This window comes from Coffea eugenioides, chromosome 5, assembly GCF_003713205.1.
Source record: "Coffea eugenioides isolate CCC68of chromosome 5, Ceug_1.0, whole genome shotgun sequence".
Classification (NCBI taxonomy): Eukaryota; Viridiplantae; Streptophyta; class Magnoliopsida; order Gentianales; family Rubiaceae; genus Coffea; species Coffea eugenioides.
Window position 1 is genome coordinate 5,467,896 of NC_040039.1, and position 14,358 is coordinate 5,482,253.

The following is a 14,358-nucleotide window of genomic DNA, read 5'->3' on the forward strand; positions in this document are numbered from 1 at the left end:
TATGCCATTAACCGCGTATTCGTTTCTGCACGTTTCTTGCATAAAATGTGACTTGAAATATGTGGCTCAAAATCGCGTTTTCTCTAAAGTCGCTTATTCATGTCTATAAAATCATACAACAAAATGTGACTACAATACGCAACATGTAGTCGCATATTGATGAAGTCACGTCCTGCAACAATTGTGAAGAAAACGCGATTAGGAAAATGCGACATGTAGTCGCGTATTGTGTAGTTGTGTTTTCTTCCATCGTTCTAAACCCTATACGCGTTTATTCTTCTTCTTCTTCTTCCCACAGTCACGTTTTCCTCAAGTCACACACACACACCAATTCACAAATCTTCACTTTTACTTCATTTTGTTGCTAGAAAACATCAACCTAACACCTTTTGATCATCTTATAGCCTTTCTAACCAATTGAAATTCAAGAAAAATAACTAAAAATCGATTTTTAAGAGATTTGGGGTTAGGGTTCTTAATTTGCAATTTCTTCAATTGGAAGTCAATTGGAGTGAATTTTATAGGGCTTTTTGCATAGTCGTCATCTCCAAATATCCTTCTATGTGATTGAGGTATATCTCTTCATCAATTCTTTGAATTTTAGATGTTGATATTTTTCAATTTCTTGAATTTTTTGACATCTTCTAATTTCGAATTTTTGATGAATATTATGGACGTTTTTAGTTTCCAATATGTTTATTATGATTGTCTAAGCATGTTTACATGTTAAATTATAACAATTGATGGATTATTAATTGTTTAAATTTGTAAATTGCTATATTTGAAAAAAATTGAAAAAGTTGCTTAGATTGTTATTGAACCCGTGTTGATGGATGATTATGGTTACAAATGGTTGAGTGATGATGTTTTTGCATGTGCATTGTGTATAGGGAGTAATTTTAATGAATTTTGTGAATTATTCGGATAATTTTTTGCTTAACCATGTTTATAGCTAGTTGTGCATTATTATCGTTAATTAACGATTGCTATAATCATGATTAGTACTAATTTTGTTAATTGGGGCATATCTGTTACCTATTTTAATAAATTGGTGATTTTGACAATTTTTGGCACTTGCCTAGGTCACATCTTATATGTCATAATTGTGATTTTTGATGTCTATTTATTTAATTTCTTATGACATAGGGATATGTATGTGTGGTTATTTGAGCCAATTGTGGTTATTTACGGTTATTTGAGCCAATATGTGTTAGTACATGTGAATAATTGAATCTCTTTTCTTAAGATACTATTGCACGGGGGAAGCAAGTTGTCTATTCGTCTTTTAGTAGTGACGAAATGGAGGTGAGTGAGGATATTGAAGAAAGCAAAGAAGAGAGATCTCCTTCTCCTCAACCGATGAGGAGACAACAAGGGGAGGGCACCTCTCGTAGTGCCCATATTGCCGTCTTTGATAGTGCCAAGTTCACAAGTCTTAGGAATCAAGAATGGCACGAAGCGCATGCTAATTGACAAGGGTTTATTTTACGTATTTTTAGTGTGTTTTATTAGTTAATTTTGGTTTGATTATTTAGTTTTATAACTAAAATAACTAAGGTTTTGGTAAAAAACTACATTTTATGTTAAAGTGGCTAAATATTGCATTTTATGGATTTTTATGGGAAAAACTTCATATTTTGTAGGTTTAATGATTCAATCATCAAATGAAGTGCATTGAGAAGATATTTGGATGATTGAAGATGGATTAAAGTGAGGAAAATAAAATATGAAGTGTAAAAGGAAGAAATGCAATTTGAGGACAAAAATCAAGAAAAGTCAGCTTTCACAACTCAAACACATTTTCGTATTTTGACTATATCAGGAGCTACAATGATCGGATCAAGGTGATCTTGGTACCATTTTGAAGCTAAGAGATATATCTACATTTGGTATGAAGACATCAAAGTCCAATTCAGCCGTTTTCTTGGTCAAAAGGTCGAAACACAGAAACTTATCTGGATGGTCGAAAGCTGAAGCCCAGAATTGACCAGTCTATGGTATTTTGACCATATCTCCGTCCACCGATCTCCAAATTAGATGATTCTTGAAGCATTGGAACTCTAATTCAAAGGGCTACAACTTTTGTGTTTTGCACAAAAGCCAGTTCGGCCTTCATCATGGAGAAAAATGCAGTTGAAGTGAGGTCAAAAGTAAAAACGTGTATGGCAGCCGAATTTCTGTAATTTGCTCAGCCATTTTTCTCATCTTCACACTACTTTCCAGCTAGAGTTGGAGAGAAAACGTAGGTTGCACATGCTTCAGAAGACATAAGGAAGAGATATAGCCAAGGTTCCAAGTCAAAAGCCATTATTTTTGACTCCCTTAACAAATCCAGATTTGGAGAATCAAAGTGGAGAGTCATAGCAGAAATTTATGACTGGTAAGGGAAGGACTTTTCATCAGCTTATATGTAGAGACATTTGAGGTCTATGAAGGGAAAAATATACGGGAGAAGCTTGGAGTCTGCAAAAATGTAGCTTTTCCATTCTCTTATTGTTAGATTAGTTTAGTATAGAGTAGTAGTTCATCCTTCTTGTTTATTAGCTAGGCAAAGATGAAGAAGGAGATGAAGAAGGCAAGGAAAGAGCTCATGTGACAAGGGTTATTTTTCCTTTCCAACTCTTTATCTTTTGTATTTGATTCCAAGTTTAGCTAATATACAAGTTCTGGATTTTATATTTAATATGTGTTTTAAAGTTTATACCTTGGGTTTGGTTGAACTTTCTATATTTTGTTAATGATGTTTATTTGGTTATTTGGTCATATTATTTTGAGCAAGCTATTTATCACTTTTGGTTATCTAATCATGATTAACTGGCCATTAATTATGATAATCTTAAGGTGTTAAGTTTGCAATGAAAATTGGAATTTAACACTAGTTCAAAGAAGTGATAAGCCTAGGGAGTACACTCACGAAAGTAGAGGTGCACCTATGCGGCTTAAGTGACTTGTTTCATGTAATTTCATAGAAGAAATGAACTTGTAGTTAATTTCATAACCACGAGAGTAGGTATGACTTAATTACAAGTATAGTTGGTTCACTACGAAAGTAGGTTTCACATACATTAGGAAATTACGCCATAACTAATCAAGATAATAGCATTCACTTAACCGATAATCTCATTTGCAAGAGTAGTAAGGAATTCCATATCTCTAGGAGCTTTCTAGTGTTATTTTCTTAAATTTTATATTTGTGGTAGTCTAAATAATAAAGGAGTTTGAAAACATCGGTAATTCCATTCTTCCCTGTGGGATCGACCCTTAATACCCTATACTCGCTCACGATTCGTATACTTGCGATAAATCGCGTGTGGGGTATTTAGGAATTTATAAATGTAAAACTTGATTGGGATGAGTTTAATATTATATGTATACCCCGCGCACGTCACTAATTTCGAGTTTCTCTTCGAAATGCATGTAAGTCTGGAAATCGAAGTGGTCTATTATATTAAAGAAGCATTTAACCAACTTGGTTGGATGCCTATTCTCACACTGTCGACTCACTATTATCCGAACTTGGTGCGTGAGTTTTATGCCAACATTGAAAACAAGGCACGTCACAGTGGCGAGTTATTGGAGTCATGGGTGCGAGGACGACACATTGTTTTATCACGGGAATGCCTAGTTGCTATTTTTGGATGTAGCAACCAAGGTCGAGCGATCGATCTGAAGAAGGGTTTCATCACACCAAATAGGCGGTGGAATCCATCGCATGCCATGAATAGATTTGGTCTTGAGTACCAACCTTTTCGGTCTTTAAGGAAAGAGACAATGGTAGCCAGTGTCCTTGAACCTCGCCATTGTCTCATCATTTATATAATGACGTACAATGTCATACCCAAAAAGACTGGTCATAGGGAGGTCCGAAAGAGTGATATCTATTTTCTTGATTATATGTTTCATAATCAAGAGTTCTTCTACGCTCGAATTCCATTGCCGAACATCATCATTAGCTATATAAGATCTACGGCGAGGCGGCGGACCACTTCATTCAAGTTAGCATTTCCTCGTCTTCTTTCTTTGGCGTTCAAGCATCAAGATGTTAACTTGCAATGTGCAACCCACGAATTTGTCACGCCGACAACCGATTATTAGTTTCTTCATTTCGGTGTATGAGTATTGGCAAGGAGAACATCCCTCAACCTACTCGAGAAAGGAAACAAAAGGCACATCATGACTAGGATGAAGCCGAACTTTCTACTGCTCCACCTCTTTCTCCACCTCAATAATCAAATTGGCAACGGTTTTTTACTCGGTTGGACGATATCGAATATCGGTTGGGATGGATGGACACTCGTTTGGAGTGGACTGAGTATTATCTAGGCATTTCTCCACCTCATGACGGCAATGATGAAGAAGAAGACGATGATTGAAACTGCACCTTTGGATGGCTCTTCTTTGTGTTTCCTAATTTTATTTATTTTTAATCTTTTGTTTGTAAGATGTTTAACTTGCACTTTTTCTTTTATATTTTATCTTTTGGATAGTGTTAGTAGGTGTTATGTCTTATGGCGAAAGTTTGTGATTCATGGTTGATTTGGATCTCAGCCATCGCATTGAGCGGTACTTCTTTCTATCTTTTATTGTTTTCCTTTCCCCACACATTGAGGACAATGTGTATTTTAAATGTGAGAGAGGAAATGTGTGGTAATTGTAGTATTTTTGTGTTTATTACTTGGACTTGATAATTCAAATATAAATTGCACTTGAATGTTGTTAATCTTGGTTTTGCCAGCAGGGAGTTTCGTTCAGTTTTAAGGGGAAACTCTGTCAAAATTTTTCTAAAATCTTGTCCAAATTTGCAAAATTACCCAAAAAAATGTCAATTTTTTCAATTTTATCCAAAGGGTAACAAGTACCATACCATTAGTAACTCAAATTCTCTTACTTTTGATGTAAATATATGTGACTTGATAATTTCCTTTCTCAATTGACTTGGAAATGGCTATTATGTGATTGTAATTTTTGCATTTATAGGAAAGTATATCTAGTAAAGTGGAGAAAATTATGCCTATATTTTGCATGTTTGATGAAATTTCTTCTGTTTACTTGATTTTGTAAGTTAAGTGATAAATATGGTCAATAAATGTAATACTCTTCTCATGATTATGCTTTTGAGGGAATGTTAATTATCTTTACTATGGAAAAAGGGAAAAAAAGTAGAAAAAAGAGGGAAAAGTCTAAAAAGAGAAAAAAAGAATAGAATAAGAGTTATTCTACTCTAATGGTTCTTGTACTTAGTAATCGGGAGTTTTCATCTAAAAATGTCAACTTACGCGTAAAACGGCACTTGAATTAAGAGTATGCAAAATAACTTGAGTATGTGAAATATTGAGTAACCCGCAATCTTTATCTAAAAATGTCAATTTTCGCGTCAAAAAGCACTTTCATAACTTAAGTCATATTTAACTAAGTGATATGAATAAACGCCTCTTGAAGTGGAATAAGAAGATGATCATGGGTTTAGGAAGCATTTTATTGACCATATGAATTGCTTGTTTGTGAAATGAAATAAGGATAAGAAATTGACTTGAACAAGTTAAAATTCTGGTATATTTGACTCTCCTTTACTCGATATACGAGTACTTGAGGTTAATTGAATGATTACATAATAGTTATTTATCTCGTTTTGAGAAAATGAAGTTTGACTTGAGCACATCTATTTATTTTCAAAGTTTTAGATCATTGTTGGTTTATATTTCTAATTGCTTGAGGACAAGCAATGGTTCAAGTGTGGAGGAGTTTGATAAGTGTATTTTTATGTGTTTTTAGTGTGTTTTATTAGTTAGTTTTTGGTATGTTTTAACGAGTTTTATAGCTCATTAGTTAGGGTTTTAGTAAAAATATGTATTTTATGGTTGAAGTGGCAAAAGTTGCATTTCTATGGATTTTAATGGTAAAAATTTCATGTTTTTATAGGTTTTATGATTCAAGCATCAAATGGCATGAATGAGAAGACAATTGGATGATTATTGATGATTTGAAGGGGTTAAAAGAAGACATGAAGTGCAAAACATTCAAAGGAAGAAATACAAGTAAAGGCAGCTTTGACACCTTATCGTATTTCAGCAATGTCTTGAGTTACATGCTTTGGATTGAGGACACTCTTACCATTTTGAAACTAATAGATAGATCTACATTTGGTATGAAACATCGAAATCCAGTTCAATCGTTTTCATTGTCAAAAAAGTCGAAATACAGAAGCTCATTTGCACGGTCGAGAACTGAAATAGGGATTGACTAGTCAAGGGTATTTTGGTTATTTTACAGTACACAGAGCTCAAAATTGGATGATTCTTAAAGCATTGGAAAGCTAACTCAAAGAACTATAAATTTCATGTTTTGTACAAGATCTGGTTTGGCCTTCATCATGGAGAAAATAATAGTTGAAATGAAGCTAAATACACATAAGTGAATATGCGACACTTGAAAACGCGACATATAGTCGCATATTTCTTAGTCGTGTATTGTAACCTGATTTTTGCAACTTACTCAGCCACTTGCTCTATTTTCACACTACTTTCCAGCTATATTCCAGACAAGAATTTTGGCTGCATATGCTTCAGACTCCAAAAGGAAGAGAAAATGAGCTTTATGTCTTGTCAAAAAATCACTTTTTGACTCTCTTAACAATTAGAGATGTTAGAATCTTTAGAAAATAAAGAGTAGAGGACATCATAGAGGAGATTATCAGATTTTATCATTAGAACTTAGTAGTGAATCTTGTCTTGTTCTCTCTAGCTAGAATTTTTGTGAGAACAGTTGGAGACTTCATTGTACACTTATTTTGTTGAAGAAATTGAAGATCATTGGGAGCTTCTTCATTATTTTGGCTAAGCTTTCTTTATCTATCTTTTACTTGTGATTCAGGGTGTATTCATGCAATGAAACCATGTTCTTTCTTATTATATCTTATATGAGTAGCTAAATTTCTAGATCTAATAAGTAGATGAAACGTATGGCTACTTGATATGAAGTGAATATGATTTACTTTTATTACATCTTGTATTAAATTGTTTATTTGTGCATGCTTATCACTTGTTATTGCGTGATCACTTGATATGAAGTGAATATGATTTACACTTGTTACATCTTATATTAAATTATTTATTTGCATATACTTATCACTTGTTATTACTTGATCACCAATAACAAGCTTATAGTTGTTATTATTCAATGACAGTTGGATATAATGATGAAACAACATAAATAGAGCTTAAGTAGTAGACTCATGAGAATAGAGATACACTTAAGTGGATTAAACTTGCATTTCATGAAGTAAATAAGAGTAGACTTAGTTGTTCTCCATGGAAATAGGGAAAACTAGTCTAGGCTAGGCCATTTCATCATGCCAATGAGATTTAGTAATATTGGAGATGAATCCCTAGTTAAACAAGGGTTGTAACAAGCAGTAAATCTATTTATTTGTATCTTTGATGCCATAAGTGGAATCTATATCCCTAGACTCAAGTATTTAGTGAATTTTCTCCATTGTTACCTTGCAAATATCTAGTTAGGACTAGTTAGATAGTAATAATTATAACTTCTCTTGCTTAAGTTGATTATTAGTCTAAATAATAGAGTAAGTAAGGTCTTAGTACTTGCAAAATTGCTCCCTATGGGGTCGACCCGATATATACCATAAACTACTAGTTTGACCTCTATGCTTGCAGTAAAACAGGTATAATTCGGAATTAAACTTGTACTTATATCAAAAATCCATCAGAATGAAGTTTGAATTTCAAGAGACAAGCATGAATGATTCATATATAACCGCTCTTGAGGATTGTGTTAAAAGTGTAAATTCTAAAGTTATTATAACCCAAAACAGGCAAGCGAATGTTCCTTTGGTGAGCACTCAAGTGATGCACATTCAAGGTAATGTCTATGAATCATTTGAGTTAGGCAAGCCTTTTCCACCTCTCATATTATTAGAACAAGTGGCTTTTGATATCAAATCACCATTTATTGATTCACCATGTCCTCTAATAGTGGATTATTCATTGACAAGCCCTTCTTATAAAATGAGGTTATATAGTTAAACCAACGACTATAAATAAAAATGCTAATTAGGAGGTAACCTAGTGTTTTGGCAATTTATGTTAATTTGGTATGATTTTATATTTAAATTATGTGTTTAAATTGATTTGTTATTTTTCTTTTGAAGGTTTGGGAAATAGAAACTAAGATGACTAAATAAGGTGAAAAAAGTGAAATTCGATCAAGAAACTTCACCTCTTGATTTGAGTAATTGTTGTTTTTATTATTAAAGAAAGGTAGAATGCATATTTTGATTAATTTACATATGCATGCATTGATTATCTTGACAAAAAAGTGATCTAGAATACAATTTTGAACAATTGGGGTAAAGAGTGCAATTTTTATAAAGTTCATAAATTTCTGTAGAAAATTACTGCAAGAAAACGCGGGCTCAATAAAACGTGGCTTCAACCCATGTTTTCAGAGGTCTCATTTTCCTTTCTACAACAATTACACTGAAAACACAAGGTCCAAAACGCGACCTTAGGTCCCGTTTTCTCAGCCCGCAGAAAATGTGACCTAGAAAACTCAGGCTCAAGGCCATGATTTCTGCTCATATTTTTTGGCATGGTTTTAAAAAGAAACAAAACGCGGGCTTGTTCCCTTCTTCTTCTTTTCTTTCACCTCATTTATTTTCTCACACTCACACACTTTCATGAAATCTCACTTTTCCGCAATTTCTTTGCAAGAAATCATCAACGTACCAAACATCATTTGACCTCATAGAACCTTTTTAATCGATTGAAATCCAAGAAAAATACCTCAAAAATCGGTTTTAAAGAGGATTAAGGTTAGGGTTCTTCATTTCTAAATCCATCAATTGGAGGTCAATTGGGATGATTTTCATAGAGTTTTTTACATCATTTACATCACCAAACATCACTCTACCAATTTGAGACAAATTTCTTGAACTTAACTTGATATTTTAAAATTCACCATTTGCATATTTTTTAAGTTTATTGACACACTTTGAACCGTGAATTTGTGATGATATTTGTTGATTCATATAGGTTCTATTATAACATTTTTAAGCGTGTTTAGATGATCAAATGTGGAAATGTGATGATCTATACAATGTTTAATTTTATGCATATTCTTATTTTATGGTCAATGTGGTACTTGGCCTTGGAATGTTATTAAGTATAATTGAATAGTTCAAATTGTTAAAATGTTACTTGTTTATGATGTTTGCATATATACATTCATTATATAATGAATTTTAGCGAATTTGAATTTGTAAGCTTTAGAGAATGGCTAGTTTATCTAATTAAAGGAAAATGATGCATTTAAATGGAAATTTATTGCTTAGTCTTCATATAAAGCATGATTGGATGAAGAATTTTGAATATGTGAAGGGCAAAATGCGTGAAGTGAAGTATTTCATTGTAGCTTGAGTAGTTTCTTGTGTATTTTATATGGGTATAACAACAAAATAGAGGCGTAGAGTTATGAATTACAGTTATGTATTGCCATTTTATATTTATTAATGCCTTTGTTATCACTTTTGTTTCTCATTTTCAATTCTTAGGTTTCTATTACTAATGGTTACAAATGAAACTCATGAGGTTTCCTTTTTGTAGAATTGCAGCAAATGGATCATACACTTTATGACATTTTTTGAAAATTCATATTTGCACACTTCAATCACATCAATAGGAGAGTATTCCTTTCTTCATCTTGGTTTTCCTTTTTATACATTGAAAACAATATGCATATTAAGTATGGGGGAGATGGGAGAATTGAGATTATATGTACAGTATGTAATTGATTTGTTGGTTGAAAATATGGGACTTATGCTTGGAAATGTTATTGTACTAAGAAATTTTTCAAATTTGGGTTTGTTGGCGCGGAGTTTCATCCATTTATAAAGGGAAACTCTGCCAAATTTTTTTTTGAAAATCTTGTTCAAAATTGTAAAATTACCCCAAAAGGTTTCAAATTATTTCAATATTATCTAAAGACAACAAGTTCCATGCCATTAGTAACTCAAATTTCTTTTACTTTTGAGATAAATGTGTGTGGTTTGAAAATTTCTTTTCTCATTTAACTTGAAGATGACTATTATGTGATTATAATTTATGTATTTATAGAAAAGCATACCATGTAAAGTGGAGAAAATTATGCCTAAATTTTACAATTTTGATGAAATTTCTTCTTTTTATTTGATTTTACATAGTGAAGTGATAAATATAGTCAATAAGTACAATACGCTTCTCATATTATTCTTTCGAGAGTAGTTAAATGATAAATATGGTCAATAAGTGCAATACTCTTCTCATATTATTCTTTCGAGGGAATGATATTAGTTTTATCTTGTTTATTGAAAAATAAAAAAAGAATAAAATTTGTTCTACTCTAATGGTTCTTTTATTTAGTAATTGGGAGTTTTCATTTACAAATGTCGATTTTTGCATAAAACGATACTAAAATTAATAGTATGTAAGGCAACTTGAGAATGTGAAGTGTTGATTAACCGGCGATGTTCATCTAAAAATATCAATATTCAAACCAAAAGGCACTTTCACAACTTGAATAGATATTTAGCTATGTTATATGAATATAATCCCTCTCTGAACTTGAGAAATGAGGTGATCATGGGTTTAGAAAGTATTTTTATTGACTTTAGGAAGTATATGCTTGTGAAATTGGAAAAGGAAGAGAAATTGAATTGAACTAGTTAAAATTGTGATTATATTCTCTTTCACTTGATATTATGAGTACTTGAACTTAATTGAATGATTGCATAATGGTTATTTACCTTATTTTGAGAAAATGAAATCGAATTTTGCACACATGTTTAATTTCAAATATTGGATTCTAATTCTTAATTGCTTGAGGACAAGTAATAGTTTAAGTGTAAGGAAATTTGATAAATGCATATTTTATGTGTTTTTAGTGTGTTTTATTATTTAGTTTTGGTATGTCTTATTTACTTTTATAGTTAAAGTTTCTAGTGAAATTATGCATTTTATGGTTTAAGTGTCAAAAATTGCATTTCTATAGATTTTAATGGTGAAAATTTCATATTTTTATAGGTTTAATAATTCAATCATCAAAAGGAGTTCAAAAACCATCAGTAATTGACATTCTTTTCTGTGGGTTCAACTCTTAATACCCGATACTCAATCACGACTTGTATACCTGCGAAAAATCGCGTGTGGGGTATTTAGGATTTTTTAAGTGTAAAATTTGGTCGTGGAATTAGCTTAATTATTATATAGATACCCAGCGCTCGTCAAAGAACAAGGGAAGTAGAGTTGTTCTTGTGGTCAAATTAAATCATCGTTGATGACATTCCCCATTTTCAGGCCAATACTAGAGAGATTGCCTTTCAGTTGGATGAGAGTTTGAAGGATCTCTGTTTTTCAGGAAGAGTACTGGAAGCTGTTCGGATATTATGCCACACAGGGGTTCAAGTAGAATCAGAAATTTATTCTCTTTTTTTGCAAGACTGTATCTTCAGGAAAGATTATAGTTTGGGGGAAAAAATCCACTGGCAAATGATAATCATTGGATGTTTTCCCAATGAATATCTAAATATTAAATTGTTGATTTTATATGCAAAGGCAGGAGATCTTAATGTAGACCATATTCTTTTTGGTAAGTTACAAATGAAAAGCTTGGTCTCATGGAATTCGATGATTGCAGGCTATGTGCAGAAAGGTTTGGAAGAGGTGGGTTCAAGCATGTTCCATAAGATGAGAAAAAACAGTTTGATGCCAGACCACTATACCTTTGCATCAGTCTTTAGGGCTTGTGCTTCTTTAGGAATCCTAGAACAGGGCAGGCAAGCCCATGCTCTGTGGATCAAGTGCCAAATTGGTGAAAACCTTGTAGTTAATAGTGCTCTCATGGATACGTATTTCAAGTGCAGTAGTCTCTCTGAAGGGCATCTTGTATTTGAGAAGTTCTTAGATAGAAATGTTGTTACTTGGTGTGCTTGATATCTGGATATGGACAACATGGATTTGGCGGATGCTTTCCCTTTCTTATGGATTCGGGTATTATTTAAACATGTTGAAATTTGATTTTCTGATGGTTTGAAGTTTCATCCTTTGCTGACCTCCCCTCTTTTGTTGTTCAGGAGAAGTTTTGGGTCCGTGCTTCAAGTTGTACCCCTTGCGGACTCTGTAACCAAGTTAAATGCTCGGTGTGAGCTCTGTGGTAGACAAGCTTTCTTTACATTGAGAAAGACAAGAGGAGACTGAAACAGAACTAATCGCTGGGGCTGAAGTGTACGTAGGACCTTTAGCATAGTTTTCCTTTTGACCTTTCCCTTGAGTCTTGGGTGGATTTCTCCTGCGCATGTCAGGAGCAATTGAAGGTCTTGGTCACTTTCTGTATTCTTCCATCAACTGAGCGAACTGAGCTCCCTTGGTCAAGGACAATGGCTGCGGCTTCCTCTCCAACTTTGCGTGGGATTTGTTCACCAGGAATGAACTAATTTTTCTTTTCTAGTCAAGGAACAACGGAGGTCTTGGTTGGCCTAAATTTGTGAGATCGATTTAATTTTATCTTTTTCTTTTATTTATTGGTATTCGCATATTTCCTGGTTACAGTGCTTATGATTGTTTAATTAATTGATTGTCTTGGATCCGGATAATTAGTTAATTCGGTAATCTATTGTCAACTGGGACGTTAAATCCGTAATTGTTTAATTGTCTCAAAATAGTGACGACTGGCATGATTGGGTTCGTGTCAGGGGAATACGCGGGCTAATCTAAAATAACCCTGGTAGTGCGTTATTTGATTAGAATAGGGCTCCTCTAATACGTAAGGCAATTGGGGAATTAAATTCTATGGGCGTACCTAGGATTATTTCTCAATTAGAGCAGTGATTAACGGGCGTACCTTAATCATCGACACAGTAAGGAGGGGTTGACTGTCATCGCTTGTTTGGCAGTTATAACCTATTTATTGATAAATAATTGGAATTGCCTTTGCTTGTCGATGATCAATTAGGTGAACCATTGCTGAAGTTATTTCTTGGCTAGATCCTTAATTATCACTCGTTTGATTTTAGTAATTTGTTATTTAATTTTTAGTAGTTTCTTAGATTTTATTTGGATTTCTTTGAGTGTCACCTTCTACACAAAAACACCCCCCTTTGTCACTGTGAATTTGAAAAGAAACAATTACTCCCAGTCCCTGTGGATTCGACCCTGCTTACCGCTATCTACAGAAATTACTTTTAGTTTGAGCAGGTTTTATTATTGCACAGGCTGACACCCTGTCAGCCCGTGTGTCGAAAACATTATGTGACAGGACAAATGGTCAAAGAAGCTGCAAAGACAGTGTTAGAATCTCAAAAGGGTTCAATGTGATGCAGTTGTATAGTTGTGTATGATGAAGCATTGAATCTGGCTTCTCATATCTCAGGCCATAAAGCTGGCACTTGCGTGTGGTGTCTAATTGCAGAATTGATATACCCTTGTCTGAGTATGTCAAAGTTCAGTGGTCTTACAAAGCAATAGCTAGATTTAAATAGGTGATTTTTGCTCCTCAGATGTCTCTATTTTTATAAGGACATGTACCTTGTCTAAGTTACTAATGAATTGTATTAATGCATGATTTTACCTTTTCTTTTTGTGTGCTGTGAATGTTGAAATCCGGAAATGAGGCTTCTTGTGATGGATAATAATCAAAGACTTGGATTCATTTTTCTCAAGTTACTTAAAAAAGAAATGCTCATTTAATAGTGACTACATATTTTATTTCTGAATTTAATGATTAAGACTTCAAAAACCAAAAAAAACATTATATACGTACGCGCGCATACACACACATGAAGGTATCCATGCTTATGCTGCATACAATTCATGACTTTTAACCAAATTATTCATATATACAAGTACTCACATCTATAAAGTTATTCACCTAGTATGATAGAATTAAAAACTTAAGAGCCCTACTCGAATTTATTGTCAATTGTCAAGAATAATATGGTTAAAAAAAGAAAAAGAAAATGAAAAATGATATAACAATACCAAATACGACTTCCAAGAAGAAATTCACTACAATTGATATTGAACTCCGAATGATACCTGAGCAGTAAAGCACTCAATGCTAAATGACACGAAGACAACGTTAATTAGTTTAGGAATTAACTTAACGTGACAATAAGAACCAAGGGAGGTTTTAAATATTCAATTTGTATGAAGTAGAACCACATGAAACGAAGAACACTCAAATATGATCCTTCCACACTAACTCTAGAAATGATTTGCCACATTATGACAATGAAACGTCAAATCATTTACTCCCTATACAAAAAAAAAAAACATTTTCTTCCATTTCTGTGAGGCTCCTATCCCACAT

The 14,358-nt window shown here is 33.2% G+C and overlaps 1 pseudogene; it reads left to right on the forward strand.

Annotated features, from left to right (window-relative positions):
* The first annotated feature begins 1,299 nt into the window (after window positions 1–1,299).
* On the forward strand, window positions 1,300–12,052 carry LOC113771073 (annotated as a pseudogene).
* The last annotated feature ends 2,306 nt before the right edge of the window (window positions 12,053–14,358 follow it).